The 17,143-nt window shown below is 36.5% G+C and overlaps 1 protein-coding gene across 3 annotated transcripts in view; it reads left to right on the top strand.

The window, feature by feature from the left end:
- The window catches only part of opcml (opioid binding protein/cell adhesion molecule-like), a 339,648-nt gene that overhangs the window by 310,419 nt on the left and 12,086 nt on the right, over window positions 1–17,143 (top strand). The gene's annotated exons all lie outside the window — the stretch shown is intronic.

Raw genomic sequence — 17,143 nt, forward strand, 5'->3', positions numbered from 1 at the left:
CATTTTGTAGTGTCTCAGCTGTGAGAGGGCTTTGTTTAGTCCTGGAACCATGACAGTTCTCTCTCTCTCTCTCTCTCTCTCTCTCTCTCTCTCTCTCTCTCGCTCATCTGTCATGCTTCTCTCTCTCCATCTCACTGCCACTGTCACTTCTTCCTCTCCTTTGCTCTTCTGCTTTTATGCTCTCTGGTTACACTTGACAGAGCTGCTTATGGTCAGTTAAAGACAAAAGAACACGAGTAAAGGATTAAAAGGACAGTTCATCTGGAAATGAAAATTCCTCATGCCATTGCAAACCTGCATGACATTCTTTATTCTGTGGAAAACAGAAGATATTTGTATTTTTTTTTTCTTTTTTCTTGTTCATACAATGGGAGTCAGCGTTCATTGACTGTTATTGTATGGGAAAAAATATATTCAGAAATAAATATCAGCTTGCCACTGACCATAAAATAAACACGGATAATTAACTCTTTCCCAGCCAGCATTTTTGACCATTTTCATGAAATGTTCATGGCCCCCATTATATTTTGTTGTATGGATATCTGAACATGCAATATATCAAAAGAAACAAACAAGCTTCATGCATTCTTTTTTTTATCAACACTTGAACATTTTGAGCAAAAATCTGAGAAAATCATGTTTTTGTCAAAGATCCGAAACAGAGCTATGATCAAAACACAGATGGAGTCCATCAACAGCTCAGCTTCACAGTCCTCGAGCACATTTTCATTTATATGCTGTTTAATGTTGAAGATCACAATATTTTACATATGCATATGATTGCATATATCGATTGTTTCTGCTTCTTCTTCACATGTGTTTTGATCAGGAGACTCAGTGCTCATTCAGATGATGTGTAATAGCGCCCCCTACCGTATAACACAGAAAGACGCACATTTCCGCTAATAGCAGGGAAATGATGTATATAGAAAATCATAACTTGGGTCGTATGTTTGTGCGCTGATGTTAAGTTTAATACAGCGTGTAAAGGAGAACAAACGGAACTTAGGTTTTCTTTCCGTGAAATTACACATTTGCTAATATGCAGAAGCGTTACATCAGTGACTGTGGCGTCCCTCCCTCGAGTCACATGCTAACTAGTTCATATTCCCTGTCCCAAACCAGTGTTATCAAGCCATGCTCATGTGTTTCAAGCACAATCAACCTCTTCTCCATCTTATTAAACCAGTCACATAGTCGATGAAGCCTGAAAAGAACACGTATTCCCTGGATGCGTCGCTGCCCTCTTATCTTTCCATTACAAACTCACACATGTGACTTATGGGGCCGAGGGGACGGCGTCATGCTTCCCCGTCACGCCAGCCAGGAGAAAGAGCGAAGGAGGGGGCAGCAGACGCTGGGAGCCTTCGGTGATAAATCATTATTTATTTCTATATGACAGAATTAACAGTCTGATGAACGCACGGGGCTTGACTTGTTTTTGGCTGCACTGATTTATGGCCCAAATTTGCCAAAGGTTTTTTGGGGTGGCCGGATGATTTCTTTCTGGCGGAATCTGTTGACAAGAGCAATTCATTACGTTACACCATACACTCAGGTGAAGCTAATGTTTTACACGTGTATCAATGGGAACATGCGGGTTCAAAGCAGAGAATATTTATGTATCATTTTTTGTTGAACGAAGGGTTTAGCTCAACATAGACACACTGTAATCGTTTGGAATACTTGCTTCTGATTGGTCAACTTCAGAATTATGCAGATATTTTTATGTTTTAACCACCAAACTGTCTAAAGGTGCAGTGTGTACATTTTAGCAGCATCTAGTGGTGAGGTTGTGAATTGCAACTGCTCACCCCTCCCTTTCAAAGCATGTAGAGAAGCTACAGCGGCCAACACAGGACAAAAAAAGTCATTGTTGGAGGCAGTTTGTCCTTTTAGGGCGACTGTAGAAACATGGAAGCGCAATATGGCGATTTCACTCTAAGGAGACCAGGCATGTGCAGGTATTAATTTTTTGCTGAAGCTTTTATCATAGTATACGGTATTATCATACGTTTACAAAAAAGTGTTGTCATAGTATAACAGCTTTAAGAACCCTTTTTTATAATAACAAAAATAACTCTGAATGTTTAAATACAATAATAGAATGCACTAAAATTTTCAAACAGATTAAAATGCAAAAGAATTAGGCTATAAAGAACAACAGGTAACACATTAAAATAAGGTCTCTTTATTTAATGCTTTTACTAAGATTGAGCAATAGCTACATTTGTTACAGAAAGTGTTATTTTTTTTGTTAATGTTAGTTAAGAAATACAAATGATCATTGTTAGTTTTACCTTAGGTCCATTAAATGAGTTATTTTGATTTCAGTAATGTTATTAAACCAAGAAGCCTATTTTATCCTACTTAGAATAATGAATAAGTATTTTTCGTTGTCAGTTTGGTAATAATGTGTTAACTAATGAAGCCGTATGTCTCAAAGTTTTACTGAACAGGAACAAATAATCAGAACATTTATAATCATTAGGGCATGTTGTAGTCCAGATTAAAATATAAAAATGTTTAAGTTTGAAAATAAATAGCCTATTAAGTGCCCACGGGTCTCCTTACAGTGAAATCACCATATTGATAGATAGAAACGGCTCATTCTAAGGTAATAAAAACATAAAGGTTCATTATGTAAGGTCTTTATACACCACTAAAACATAGTTATGCACATTCTATTACATTTCTGTCAATAGAGAACTATTACACACTGCACCTTTAAATGACCAATGTGTCTGGTAATCTCCTTTGTGCTGGCTTCATGGCTTTTATCATGGTTTAATTATTTATAACAAGATGATCCAACCCAATCTCATGGCAGTTCGGAACTAGCTTACGTGTGCGCAAATTGGTGGCTAATATGCACAATGTATGTTTCTAAACATTTTGTATGAATTCATACGAAAATCACACAACCCAAGTTGAGTTAAAAATGGGCAAACCCAGAAATTGGGTTGTTTGATCTCAGTGAATGGCCTGTTTTAACCCTGCAGTTGGGTTAAATGTTTGGGTAGTTTCATTTAACTCAACTATTGTTTATGTTTAAAAATGACTAAATGTACCCAAAATGTATGTTGATGCATGTATATGGAAATGTTTATTAAAGGGACGTTATTAATAAGTTTAATGAACAATTATTAAACTACAAACATTTATTTAATTGCTTATTAATAAATGTTCACCTTTTGATTATTATTGTTGCCACTAACAATTATGTTTCTGATTTTTAATTCCTAATCTATTTTGGGTTCATTTTAAGCCAGCCCTATAGTAATTTTGAACAATAGTTGAGTTTAATAAACCTGCGTTCTCCTTTGAGATGGGGATCCTGACGGTACATCGCTTTGGAGGAATCATTTTATGTCACAGCTAGCCTGCTGACACCATTACTAACTGCCTGGATCATTTGAGCAAATATACAGAGTATTTTACACTGAAATGACATGATATTCCAGGGGAATAATTACATGACTTTCACAGTAATTCCATAGTAGGACTTGGACTCTAGCACTCTTGGAAATTTCTACATTAAAATCTAGAATATCATACTGTATTTCTACAGTACTCTAAAGGCACCCAGCATGCAGTGCAGCATGAATAGGTTTTGCGTGTTGTTTTATCTGTGCTGCTGAACTTATTTTTGGTCCACTTTTAGAGGTTTATGTTGTTTGTTAATTATTTATGTTCAGAATTGATCTTTATTATCATTATTTAATACAGTATCACCATTTCTGTGTTTTGTATGTCGAGTGCATCACTGCATCATTAGGTGTGGCAAATTGTCACATCTTTTAAAAGACAAATCTCAGCAGCTCCTATACTATTGTGAAATGTACATCTACAAACAATTATTATATTGGTATCTTTGTGCTGCAATAACTCAAATAATCTTATAGTTTGCCTAAGTTAAATTCAGCCAATTGGCTTGTTTTCTATTCTAGCTTGTCATTGTTTTAACAGATGGTTTCCTTTGTCACACTTCTGACTTGGCCAGATCTGAATATGAATGTAGGTCCAACATCCCAAGCAAATGAACACAAAACAATTACAGAACTAAATATCATTTCTTCATTACAGTGGCATGGTTCAATACAACTTTATCATGTGAATTCGCAGTAAATCAAGAGCAGTGTATTACTATGATGTCAGCATCGTTTTGCTGTTGATTAACCGTAATTAATAAGAGAATAACAGCATGCAGTCATTTTACTGTAAATTTCTTACTAAGGTAATTTATTGTAAAATAATAGTCTTTAATCCTGTAAGTGATTGGTGTTATTTTACAGTATAGAAATCACCCCTTATATATGTGTGTGTATGTATGTATTTCCCAATATATGTAGGTATATATATATATATATATATATATATATATATATATATATATATATATATATATATATATGTATGTATGTATGTATGTATGTATATATATATATATATATATATATATATATATATATATATATATATATATATATATATATATATATATATATATATATACAGTCTTGTTTAAAATAATAGCAGTACAATGTGACTAACCAGAATAATCAAGGTTTTTCGTATATTTTTTTATTGCTACGTGGCAAACAAGTTACCAGTAGGTTCAGTAGATTCTCAGAAAACAAATGAGACCCAGCATTCATGATATGCACGCTCTTAAGGCTGTGCAATTGGGCAATTAGTTGAAAGGGGTGTGTTCAAAAAAATAGCAGTGTGGCATTCAATCACTGAGGTCATCAATTTTGTGAAGAAACAGGTGTGAATCAGGTGGCCCCTATTTAAGGATGAAGCCAACACTTGTTGAACATGCATTTGAAAGCTGAGGAAAATGGGTCGTTCAAGACATTGTTCAGAAGAACAGCGTACTTTGATTAAAAAGTTGATTAGAGAGGGGAAAACCTATAAAGAGGTGCAAAAAATGATAGGCTGTTCAGCTAAAATGATCTCCAATGCCTTAAAATGGAGAGCAAAACCAGAGAGACGTGGAAGAAAACGGAAGACAACCATCAAAATGGATAGAAGAATAACCAGAATGGCAAAGGCTCAGCCAATGATCACCTCCAGGATGATCAAAGACAGTCTGGAGTTACCTGTAAGTACTGTGACAGTTAGAAGACGTCTGTGTGAAGCTAATCTATTTTCAAGAATCCCCCGCAAAGTCCCTCTGTTAAAAAAAAGGCATGTGCAGAAGAGGTTACAATTTGCCAAAGAACACATCAACTGGCCTAAAGAGAAATGGAGGAACATTTTGTGGACTGATGAGAGTAAAATTGTTCTTTTTGGGTCCAAGGGCCACAGGCAGTTTGTGAGATGACCCCCAAACTCTGAATTCAAGCCACAGTACACAGTGAAGACAGTGAAGCATGGAGGTGCAAGCATCATGATATGGGCATGTTTCTCCTACTATGGTGTTGGGCCTATTTATCGCATACCAGGGATCATGGATCAGTTTGCATATGTTAAAATACTTGAAGAGGTCATGTTGCCCTATGCTGAAGAGGACATGCCCTTGAAACGGTTGTTTCAACAAGACAATGACCCAAAACACACTAGTAAACGGGCAAAGTCTTGGTTCCAAACCAACAAAATTAATGTTATGGAGTGGCCAGCCCAATCTCCAGACCTTAATCCAATTGAGAACTTGTGGGGTGATATCAAAAATGCTGTTTCTGAAGCAAAACCAAGAAATGTGAATGAATTGTGGAATGCTGTTAAAGAATCATGGAGTGGAATAACAGCTGAGAGGTGCCACAAGTTGGTTGACTCCATGCCACACAGATGTCAAGCAGTTTTAAAAAACTGTGGTCATACAACTAAATATTAGTTTAGTGATTCACAGGATTGCTAAATCCCAGAAAAAAAAAAAATGTTTGTACAAAATAGTTTTGAGTTTGTACAGTCAAAGGGAGACACTGCTATTTTTTTGAACACACCCCTTTCAACTAATTGCCCAATTGCACAGCCTTAAGAGCGTGCATATCATGAATGCTGGGTCTCATTTGTTTTCTGACAATCTACTGAACCTACTGGTAACTTGTTTGCCACGTAGCAATAAAAAATATACTAAAAACCTTGATTATTCTGGTTAGTCACATTGTACTGCTATTATTTTGAACAAGACTGTATATATATATATATATATATATATATATATATATATATATATATATATATATATATATATATATATATATATATATATATATATATATAATAGCATAATGTGCTAAATGTAAAATGAATGAAATGGCTTTCTGTACTTAAATGTTAAAGGGGGGGTGAAACACTCAGTTTCAGTCAATCTCATGTCAATCTTGAGTACCTATAGAGTAGTATTGCATCCTTCATATCTCCGAAAAGTCTTTAGTTTTATTATATTTATAAAAGAAATATAGGCTGTACCGAGTCTTTCCGGAAAAAAACGAGCGCCTGGAGGCGTATCGTGTGGGCGGAGCTAAAGAATGACGAGCACAAAGCGGTGACGTCCTCAAGCGTGGAGAAACCGATGGCTATCTCAGCTAATAGATATATGATCCAGAATCATTCGGAGGCTGAAATAAATTAAACAGGAGAAACAGCAACAGCAGGACGTCCATCTCTGTGGTATGGACTGTATTTAGTGGCCTGTCAACATTTGCTTCCCGTCATTTCTGCGTTCAAATCGGTTCAAATGCAGCGCTGCCTTCCCGGAATGCTGTGCTGAAGCGTTGAAGTCGCTTAATGTCACCCATAGGAATAAAGTGGAGCGCAGCGCGCGACATAACGTTTTTATTAACGTCAAGCCGACCCATACTCGAAAAATAACTCTCCGAAACTTGTGAGAATCCGGAAGGAGTATTTTTGACACAGAAATACTCCATCAAACGTCCAACATTAGTTTTTGAAACTTTGTCTATGTTTAGGATGGGAATCCAAGTCTTTAACAGTGTAAAAAGCTCAGTATGCATGAAACAGCATTTCACCCCCCCTTTAATATTCATTGAAAGGTATGAACATATTCCAGGATCATAAACCTAAAGTCAGCTGCATAATTCTATGATAAACTTACTGAAGTTCCAGCCTTCTAGCTGACTGCGAAGGCTTCAGATTAAAAATGTGTCTATATACTTTTAATTAGCAATTTTTATGCAGTGGAAAATAAACAACCCCTATTACCTAACAGTTCACACTGATCGTACACGGAGAAGAGATGGTCTGACCGCTCTCTCTGACCGCCCCGGGCTTGTAAACTACCGAAAGTGACTTTTTGCCACAGTCGGATCCCATTTCTTTTGATGTTTCTAAAAACACTTTTTAGGAGAATAAAAGAAAATGCATAATAAGTATCACTACTTGGGTCTCTGAGGGATAAACAAAACCAACATAGAAAAGAATATAAAAATGTTAAGTAGATGTATGCGCCAACCGATAGAAATGGTCAATCATAGGAGCATTTCACTCGCAGAAGAGCCAAAGATTGAATGCAGAATGACACCCGAGAGAGCAGCTCCATCGGTTGAGGAAACGACATCCCACCGAGCCGTAATGGCCTCTTCCCTCTCAAGGGGCCACATTACGAGACAGTAATTGATTGGCAGTTAGAAACGAAATCTCTGTTTTAATTAGTGTGGCTTAACTTTGACTGGCTTAATGAAGATGCGTTTGCACATAAATTATGCCGACGCGAGTTATTTGTTTGGAGGCACTTGTTTAAATGTGCGGGAGTAAAAAAGAAGCAAAGAGCGAGAGTAAAAAGAGAGAAAGGTCATTCAGGAGTGGAGGGCCAGCAATGATCAGTTTCACTGAACTGTGTAACCATGGTGACCTGCTGCCTACTGGGGCATGATTGGAGGATTTAGACACTCTGCTTGAGAGATGACAGCAAAATACAGACGACGTTCTCTCAACAGCTGGGGTTCAAGTACTGTTTTTCTTTCAGTCTGCAGGCAGTGCAGGTATTCATTCAAAGATTCATATACTCAAACATTTAGACCATTTGTTCAATCCTTCCTATTTTTGATCTTTTGTTCAATAATGGAATATCAGCTTGCCACTCAAATATATATTTTGTAACATTTTATTTTAGTGGAACAATTAAGTTAGAAAGGAAGAATCATTTTAGGAATAATGACCTTTCATCAATGATTTTTAACGTGTTTATCACACAAAGCTATCAATTAGCTTTAATAGACATGCGGTGTGTGTACACCTTTTGTATGAAAACTCATTTGTTTTCCACAGAAAAGAAAAATCATATAGGCTTTAAATATAAAAATATAGACTGTATTAATTTATCATCCTATACACACACACACACACACACACACACACACACACACACACACACACACACACACACACACACACACACACACACACACACACACACACACACACACACACACACACACACACACACACACACACACACACACACACACACACACACACACACACACACACACACACACACACACACACTTCACCCTTTATTCAAATATTTAAAAATGTAAGATTTTGCAAGTCTAATGCATATTTGTGCTTGAGTCAACAGTATTTTTTATGATAATGCAATGAAACATGCTAAACTGTGCATTCATATTTTTTTGGCTAGGCTGTCATGCACAAAATTTATGAACACATGCAAAATCGAGAGAACCAACAATACATTAATAATAACTGATTATGTTATTAATGTTATTAATGTATGCCTTTCTTTGTATTTCTGTAAAAAAAAAAAAAAAAGTGATGTGAAAAGAAAATGTGATTCCTCAGACCAGGCCACCTTCTTCCATTGCTCCGTGGTCCAGTTCTGATGCTCACGTGCCACTGTTGGTGCTTTCGGCGGGGTCAGGGGTCAGCATGGGCGCCCTGATTGGTCAGCGGCTGCCGCCCATACGCAACAAACTGAGATGCTCTGTGTATTCTGACACCTTTCTATCAGAACCAGCATTAACTTCTGGAGCAATTTGAGCTCCAGTAGCTCGTCTGTTTGATCGGATCACACGGGCCAGCCTTCGCTCCCCACGTGCATCAATGAGCCTTGGCCGCCCATGACCCTGTGGCCGGTTCTCCACTGTTCCTTCCTTGGAGCACTTTTGATAGATACTGACCACTGCAGACCGGGAACAGCCCACAAGAGCTGCAGTTTTGGAGATGATCTGACCCAGTTGTCTAGCCGTCACAATCTGGCCCTTGTCAAACTCGCTTCTAACACATCTACTTTGAGGACAAAATGCTCACTTACTGCCTAATATATCCCACACACTAACAGGAGCCGTGATGAAGAGATCATCAGTGTTATTCACTTCACTTGTCAGTGGTCATAATGTTACGCCTGATCCAGGTATATATATATATATATATATATATATATATATATATATATATATATATATATATATATATATATATATATATATATATATAATGTATGTATGTGTAAATTATTATTATTATTTTATACAAAGGGTGCAGTTTTAGGGCAGCTAAGAAATATTTATGATGGGTACTTGTTCCTTTAAATTTGGACACACTCTCTCTCTCGTTTCCTATTTCTTTCTTGCCCTCTCTTCCAAATGTCAGACCTCTCCACCTTACAGCTTTCCCATAGCCCAGGTCAGATTGAATGGCGTAAGACGAGATAAAGCACTACTAGTGTTTTTAACAATAGCCCACAACAAAGTGATAATAGAAAAGGAAAAATATCAATTCCGTGGCGCTACCGTAGGTCTTTGGGCAGTTTTTGAGGATGCATTTCATCTCCTGCTCCCAGCCTGGTTTCTCCAAAACCTGTTTATCAGAAACTGCTTTTATAACTTACAGCATGTAATGAAAAGTCCTTGTGACATCCTCATTTTCCCATTTATGAACATTACGACTTCCTGTAATTAGCTTACTCATTGCTTTACAATCTGAAGTAATCATCATTTGAATTTCTATTAAGGAGGTAGTCCATTTAGGGACGATTGCGAAATGCAATTAGGTATGTTGACAAACAGTAATGACGGTCAGCGGCTTATTACGGAATCATTAGCACGCTGAAATCTCATTATATGTGTAATATCATTCCATAATGTGTTTATTAGTAGATGAAGGAGCCGAGAATGCCTGCTGTGGAGTGTTAAAGCACACACTCACATGATGACACAATGCAGCAGGACAGCTTTTGCAGCTCAGTCATTGGCCTAGACAGCTTCACGTCGCATTACTGGAAATATTGAATGATCCGTTTTAATGCATGAAGCCATTGACCCACTTCAGAGCATTTGATGGGTGCCTCACAGTCTGGAAGTTTTCTGATTCCATTTCACTTCCAAACATTGATCCCCTGCTTCGGGGTCGACGCGCTTTAAAAGCATGCTATTACAGTTAGGGATTGTTGGCTAGTCTTCTAGATTAGTGAGGTGGACTAGTTTATCTACGTCTTTGCCCCTATGTTTGTTTTTCCTGTGATATAAGGGTATGAATTAGTGATGAGGGTTTTAGTATGCTGATGTGGTGTGCTTTAGTGTGCTCAAACTATCAAAGTGGTAAAACTCTCTCAGAAGAGGTACACACAGTGTTTATGGGACTTTATACTGTACAATCTGTATCTTCTATCGCCCTAAACTAAACCTACCCATCACAGCAAACTTTCTGCATTTTTACATTTTCAAAAAACATCAATTACTCTGATTAATAAGCCGTTTTCCTCATGTGGAGGTCTGGGATTTTGGATATTGCCATCTTTGTGGGGACTAGGACTGCACGGTATTGGAAAACTTTCTGTGATATTTAGTTTTTCTGCAATATATATATATATATATATATATATATATATATATATATATATATATATATATATATATATATATATATTCACCAGATGAATAGCTATATTTGAAAAGAATGAATCATTCCAGAATAATTGTGATTTTGAAATAATATATCTCAAGCATAGAAGATGCAATTAAAAACTCATGCTTTATGTTTTTAGGTAAATCTAACAGTATTCATGTGCAGAAATGACTAACTAATATAATATAATTCATTTTTTTTCTTTTTTCTCTTGTTTAACAACATAAACAGCTGTGGGTAGATTAGGCTTCTGTCCTTTTAAGGCAAACGCACAAACCTAATATAGACGACACATATCCGTTTTCATCCTCAGTTGTTCACACATAACCGACTGTGTTTACAAAGATATGTGCAGAGACCGGCATTTTGACGTAATTTTGTGGTTGTGTGTCCATTTAAACACAAAAGCAAGAGAATGAGAACTGAATTCGGTGTCCGCATGCTGTCTCTGCTCAGCGAGTTTGATGCCTGACTTAAAAAACACATGAAAATGTGACGCTGGAGCACAAAACTTTTTTTTTTTTTTTAAATGGCTGAGAACTTTGAAAATCTGGAATCTGGAGAGTGCAAAAAAAATCGAAATATTGAGAATTATTAAAGCCTTTTAAAGTTGTCCAAATGAAGTCCTTAGCAATGCATATTAATAATGTAACGGAAATTTACAAAACATCTTCATGGAACATGATCTTTACTCAATATTCTAATGATTTTTGGCATAAAAGAAAAATGTAATTTTGGTGATTGCCACAAATATATCAGTGTGACATTTTTGTGGTCCAGGGTCACAAATGATAAACTTTCCCTCTGTTATGGTTAAACTGTGCCAATAATCGGCGGATCACGTGCGTTCTGCTCAACTACAATCCCTATACCTGACATCGCCATATCGATGCTAAAACAATATATTAGAACATTTATGTCCTTATAAATGAGAACCTGAGACAAACACACACACACACACACCTACTTTACTTTATATGGGGAAAATGAATTCAATTACAGTAATTAATTGAACCCAACACGGTCCCTAATTCCAGTAGATTGCAGAAAACATGGATGCAGGTTCATGAAAATATGATTCCTGATGGAAACGGATAAGGATTAGTCAAGGTCTAAAACGAGTTTTCAATGATGACATTAAAACTGAGACTGAAAATTCAATGTCTGGAAAAATATTTTTTATTTTATTTTTTACGATCATGTTAAAAAGACGAGTCAGCTTAATTCATTTATGAGCGGATATTCAATAATACAGTCTTAATAAAGTCAGACATCTCCTAAATAAAGGCTTATCATAATGTTGTCCTGTCTGCTTCAGTGGCGTGATCTGTATAAAGTACTTTTCTCTCCGACTGTAACATGAGAGCGAGTCTTTCCCCTTGATCCTAATCTTCTAAATGTAGTTATAGGAGCGTTTCTTTTTCCTCTCCCTGACTGTACGCAGACAGCACACTGAGCACAGACCGGTTTATTCATTGCTTCCTGTTTACACTGTCATTCTCCTTTACATTCTAATAATCTTCTGCTGTGTTGAGGAAGACGGTCTCATGACAGCCGCAGGATTATTACTCAGTGCTGGATGTAATTGCTATGGGCCCAGTGTTTGCTTTCTGTCTCTAAAGTAAACATTATAAATCATCACCGTTCACCGTGGCTATCTACATTAACCCCATCGCCGTTGAAAATCAAACTGACCGTTTTAATAACTAAATATAAATGAAAACTACCCAAGAATAAATGAAATGCTGGATGCGTGGCTGTCCGTGGGATTGTATTTACACATGTGTAACTGTATGTTCTTCTACACAAAGCTAAAGTGGGCCTTTTTGTAGAATAAACGCATTCCCTTCGAATAAAATCAATTTCCTGTGTGAATAAAAACTTGCCCTGTAAAACTTTTGGTGGTGAGCGTAAACAGAACAGCAGGGTCAAACGTATAACTGAAGTAGATTCAATAAGTGTTGTCTGTGAAAAATTGGAGGAAAATCTTTTGGCTGTGCTTGATGAAATGAGAAACACTGCGACCTTCACTTGTAATTTTCAGTCTTTTAGTGGTGCTTTTGAGCATGCGTTCAGTATATTACAAATCATACATTTTATACAAGAAAACAAAAAGGTGGCTGGAAGTAAGACGTTCAGAAACCATCCGTTGAAACATCTAAATTGCTCTGATTAATTATGGCTGAACTTTTTTTCTTTTTGGTCACGCTTTAGATTAGGATACAATTCTCACCATTAACTATGACTCTTGCCTCAAAAAACTCCTAATTACTGCCCTAGAAAAAGATATTCGTGTTTTATTACAATGCTTTATCTTTTGTCAGATAAACTATGACTATTATAACACTATGTTGAGTTTCTATTTATTAAACCAATCTCTGTTGTATTAACTAAAACCAACAATATTTCTTTACTGTGTGCCTATTATTGGTTAGTAAGGTGTTTATGTTTGGGAAGGATTAAGGGATGGAGAATATGGTCATGCAGAATAAGGCATTAATATGTGCTTTATAAGAACTAATAAACTGCCAATATCCTGTAATATGCATGCTAAGAAGAAACTAGTTAATAGTGAGAAATTGACTTTTTTTTTTCAAGGCTTTTGTAAATAATAATACTTGATTTATACATTGATTCACAAGTTCAGATGTTTGAACACCTGGGACTGTTGATCATAGTCAAAATCATAAAGGAAATTGATTTTTGTTATGTGGAACATAGATTATATTTAGAAGTTTTTCTTTTTTTCTATACAGTCAATGGATTCCAGAATAATGTTGTACGGACTAACCCTCTTCAAATATCCTCTTTTGTATTCCAGAAAGTCAAAATTATGAATGACTTAAAATTATGAATACTTTTCTGAGAAATAAGTTACAAGCTCACAATTGCGAGTAATAAAGTCAGAATTTTGAGATAAGTCACAATTACATTTTTAATTTTTTTATTTCATGGCGTAAACAAGCTTCCTGTCATGTGGAAAATGCTAATTTTTCCCAACTGAACCAACCCTTGGTTGGTTACCAGTTGAAATAAAATTTGTATTCCGAAAATTAAAAATGGTACAAAAAATATTAATAATAGAGCACCAGTATATTTTAGCGGTTATTTCCTTTGGGTTAATGTAAGACAAGGCAAGAGTATTATGGATCTTAATCTATGTAGGTGTAAGACATTTTGGACCATATCATACACCCGGCTCAATGCAGCACCAGGCGTGATGCCAAGTGTGTTTTGCTAGTTTCAGCCCAACTTTACATCCAGCGCCACGTTGTTTAAATGGCAAATACACTCACGCTCATCTGCTCACCCATGGGCGTTGTCACAGACTGACTGTGACCCCAGACTTTTATAATGAAGGGACTGAACATGGGTATGTGCATACACTGAACTGTTTCCACCATTACACATACACACAAACTAAATGCCGGCTAAAAATACAATCTGATGTTGCGTGTTTGTAAGCTGATGTTGATGTTGTAATATCCCTTATTCGTCCCAAGTTATCACTTTCCTTGTTTTGTTTGTTTAATGCTAAAATGTGTTGAAATGTTTAATGTTCAGTGATCCATGCTATTATAATATCATTACACACACACAAAAAAAGAACAACATACTTTACAACATAAAAGTTTATTTAATTTCATTCAGTATCAGTTTAACTTCAATACATTTCAAACTGCAACACATACCTTCGGGTGCACCTTTCACTTGCCAAACCAGTACACATGGAAAGTAGCCATTTTTAAGCTAGTATTTGCTCATCAAAGGTTACTTCATCTAGTTCTGACCTCATGGGGGAGGGAGAGAACCTGGGATGTAAGTGTTTGCTTGTATGTTTTGTCTTTATTGTTTTGAGCTCTGTACATGTTCGTAGTTGTAAATAATATATGTTGTAGAGTTGAAATGTTGTGAAGGTTTTTTTGTTTATGTCTTGTCATCTGTATGTAACCTATAGGTTTTCCCCTAAAATGGTATGCTCCAGAAATAGGAGGAGCCAAAGCCTATAAAAGAGGCAGCCATTTTAGGGAAAAAGGAGGATAGTGTGGAGAGATTGAAACACGTTTGTATTTTTGGGCCTGTACATTGGCATAGCCAACTTACATTCGTATATTTGAATAAAACTACTGGACCGTGCATTTTTGTCCCCAGTCACCTATTTTACACCTCGGTCTGCTGGTACATCCTAACAGGCGTCTGGTCTGAAAACCAGATGTGTTCAGGAGCATTGTTGGAGCGCTGCTGTTTTGAGGAACTGAAAAGGGTGTGTTAGTAATATGAACCTATAGATGTGGTGCATTTTGCTTTAAAAAGGCAGCATTTTTTTCGGCAGTAACTCTTGTGCACACCTTCCGTAACTAAAAAGTGAATCAAATTTTGTTTACTATGTTGTTGTTTGTGTATTTTTTCTGTTCTCGACTATGACACTGTTGAAGTAACTTAAAAAAAAACAATAATGTGAGACAAATCAATGGCACTGACATGTTTTACGATATCTCGGCGCAAGTTGCTTTCAGTTAAAACGGCTCAAACATGATTTTTAGTCTGGGACTAGTTTAAAGGTAGAATAGGTAAGAATTGGTTAAAAACTTTTTTTCCAAATTTGTTTAAACGTTCTTTATATATCAATACATAATTAAAATGTAAGTACTCTAAAAAAGAAAGTATACAATTTGAGTGTCTGTAGACCTCTCACGACTGTTTTAAAGACAGCTCATTATTTCCCTTCTGTGCTCTTTTCAAAGCCACGCCCCCAGAATACATGAACACGCTACACCGACCAATCAGCTGGAAGACGCATTATTTACCTACGACGAGCAGTGTGCACATCATGTCAGAATCACATGTAATAACACATCGAACTTTATCAGTATGAATATAAACAGATAAGATGTCTTTTAGTGCTCACTATCAAGCTAGAATACCAGTACTGGTCAAGTTTAAAATATATTTTGTTGTTTAATTCGGTAACGAGCTAGTTATATTTATATAAGGCAAAGCTAAAAACGGGTAGCATTGTTAAAAAAAAATTCCCCCAATAACATCAGTTATACTGTGATGAAGATGAATTTCGTGTAAGATTCATAACATATACTGTGTTTTGCATGTAAGAGTTTCCATGATGAACGCATTGTTGATCAGTAGTAGCTAAAGCTAACTTAGTTCTAAAAAAAAGTTCCTGGATGCGGTGTACTAGCTTTTACACATGCATTTTGTTATCTAAAGTTAAGTTTTGCGCAATTCAACACGACAGCGATTAACTTGAGCTAAGCATATTGAGTATTTATCATCTCTACTAATGGCTAAGTGTATAATATTGTAAGTTTATGCTAAGTAATGTTATGTTAGTTATATTAGGCAGCTTTATGTGCTAGTGATACATGCTTCATGAAAACATAAACCAAAAAAATGTATAATCAAAATGAAAGATTACCTGTCCAGCAGAAATACAGCCAATGAGTCGTTTTTCAGCCCCTTGAGGTCCCTCAGTTCTCGACATCGTTGGAAAGCCACACTGATAATTACTCACGTTTGATTTCTTTGTTTATCCAAAGACTTCTTGTGCATTGCCTTTACATGTAGGCCTACTGTCTTCCTTTTTTTTGCATTGTTTGCCTTCGCTGAATGCTTTTGCTCTCCCTAGGGGTGCGCGCATGTGTGGGCAGATCCTGTAGCAAAAGCGGTGGTTGCCATGGTAGAGAGAGAGAGTGACAGTCGCCCAAGCCAATCATTTGTTTCGTCCCGAACGAAAATAATGAGCAGTGTTTATTGCAGATTAAACAGTCTAGAGTCACTCGATTTTTATACTCTCTTTTTCAGAGTACTTACATTTTAATTATGTATTGACATATAAAGAAAGTTTAAACAAATTTGGACAGAAGTGTTTTAAATCATTCCTACCTAGCCTACCTTTAGCCTCTAGCCTGTTCCTGGAGGTTAGCGTCCTCTCACATGGACAGATTATTATATAAATGGTACTATTATCAGGCTTTGGCTCATGTTGAGCATAATCTGGGGGGAACCATTCTCTCAACGATTGCTCAAACTTTTTAAGATTTGCGAGTCATATAAGGAGATATGCATAATTACCAACCTCTCCCACGATCCCCAAGGCCATGTTAATAGAAACAAAATAACAACCTAAGTCCACTCCTCAACCTTTTCACTAAATGAAGGACTGAGGCTGTATTAATGAGATGCTATAATGTGCAGTCTGTGCCTGTGAGTGGCATTTGCACTAACTGGCTGTCTGAACCCGAGGGTGAAACTTTTCGTTCCCTCTGAGGAATCACTGATTTATTTCTTTGCT

Source organism: Pseudorasbora parva, chromosome 23 (assembly GCF_024679245.1).
Source record: "Pseudorasbora parva isolate DD20220531a chromosome 23, ASM2467924v1, whole genome shotgun sequence".
Lineage (NCBI taxonomy): Eukaryota > Metazoa > Chordata > Actinopteri > Cypriniformes > Gobionidae > Pseudorasbora > Pseudorasbora parva.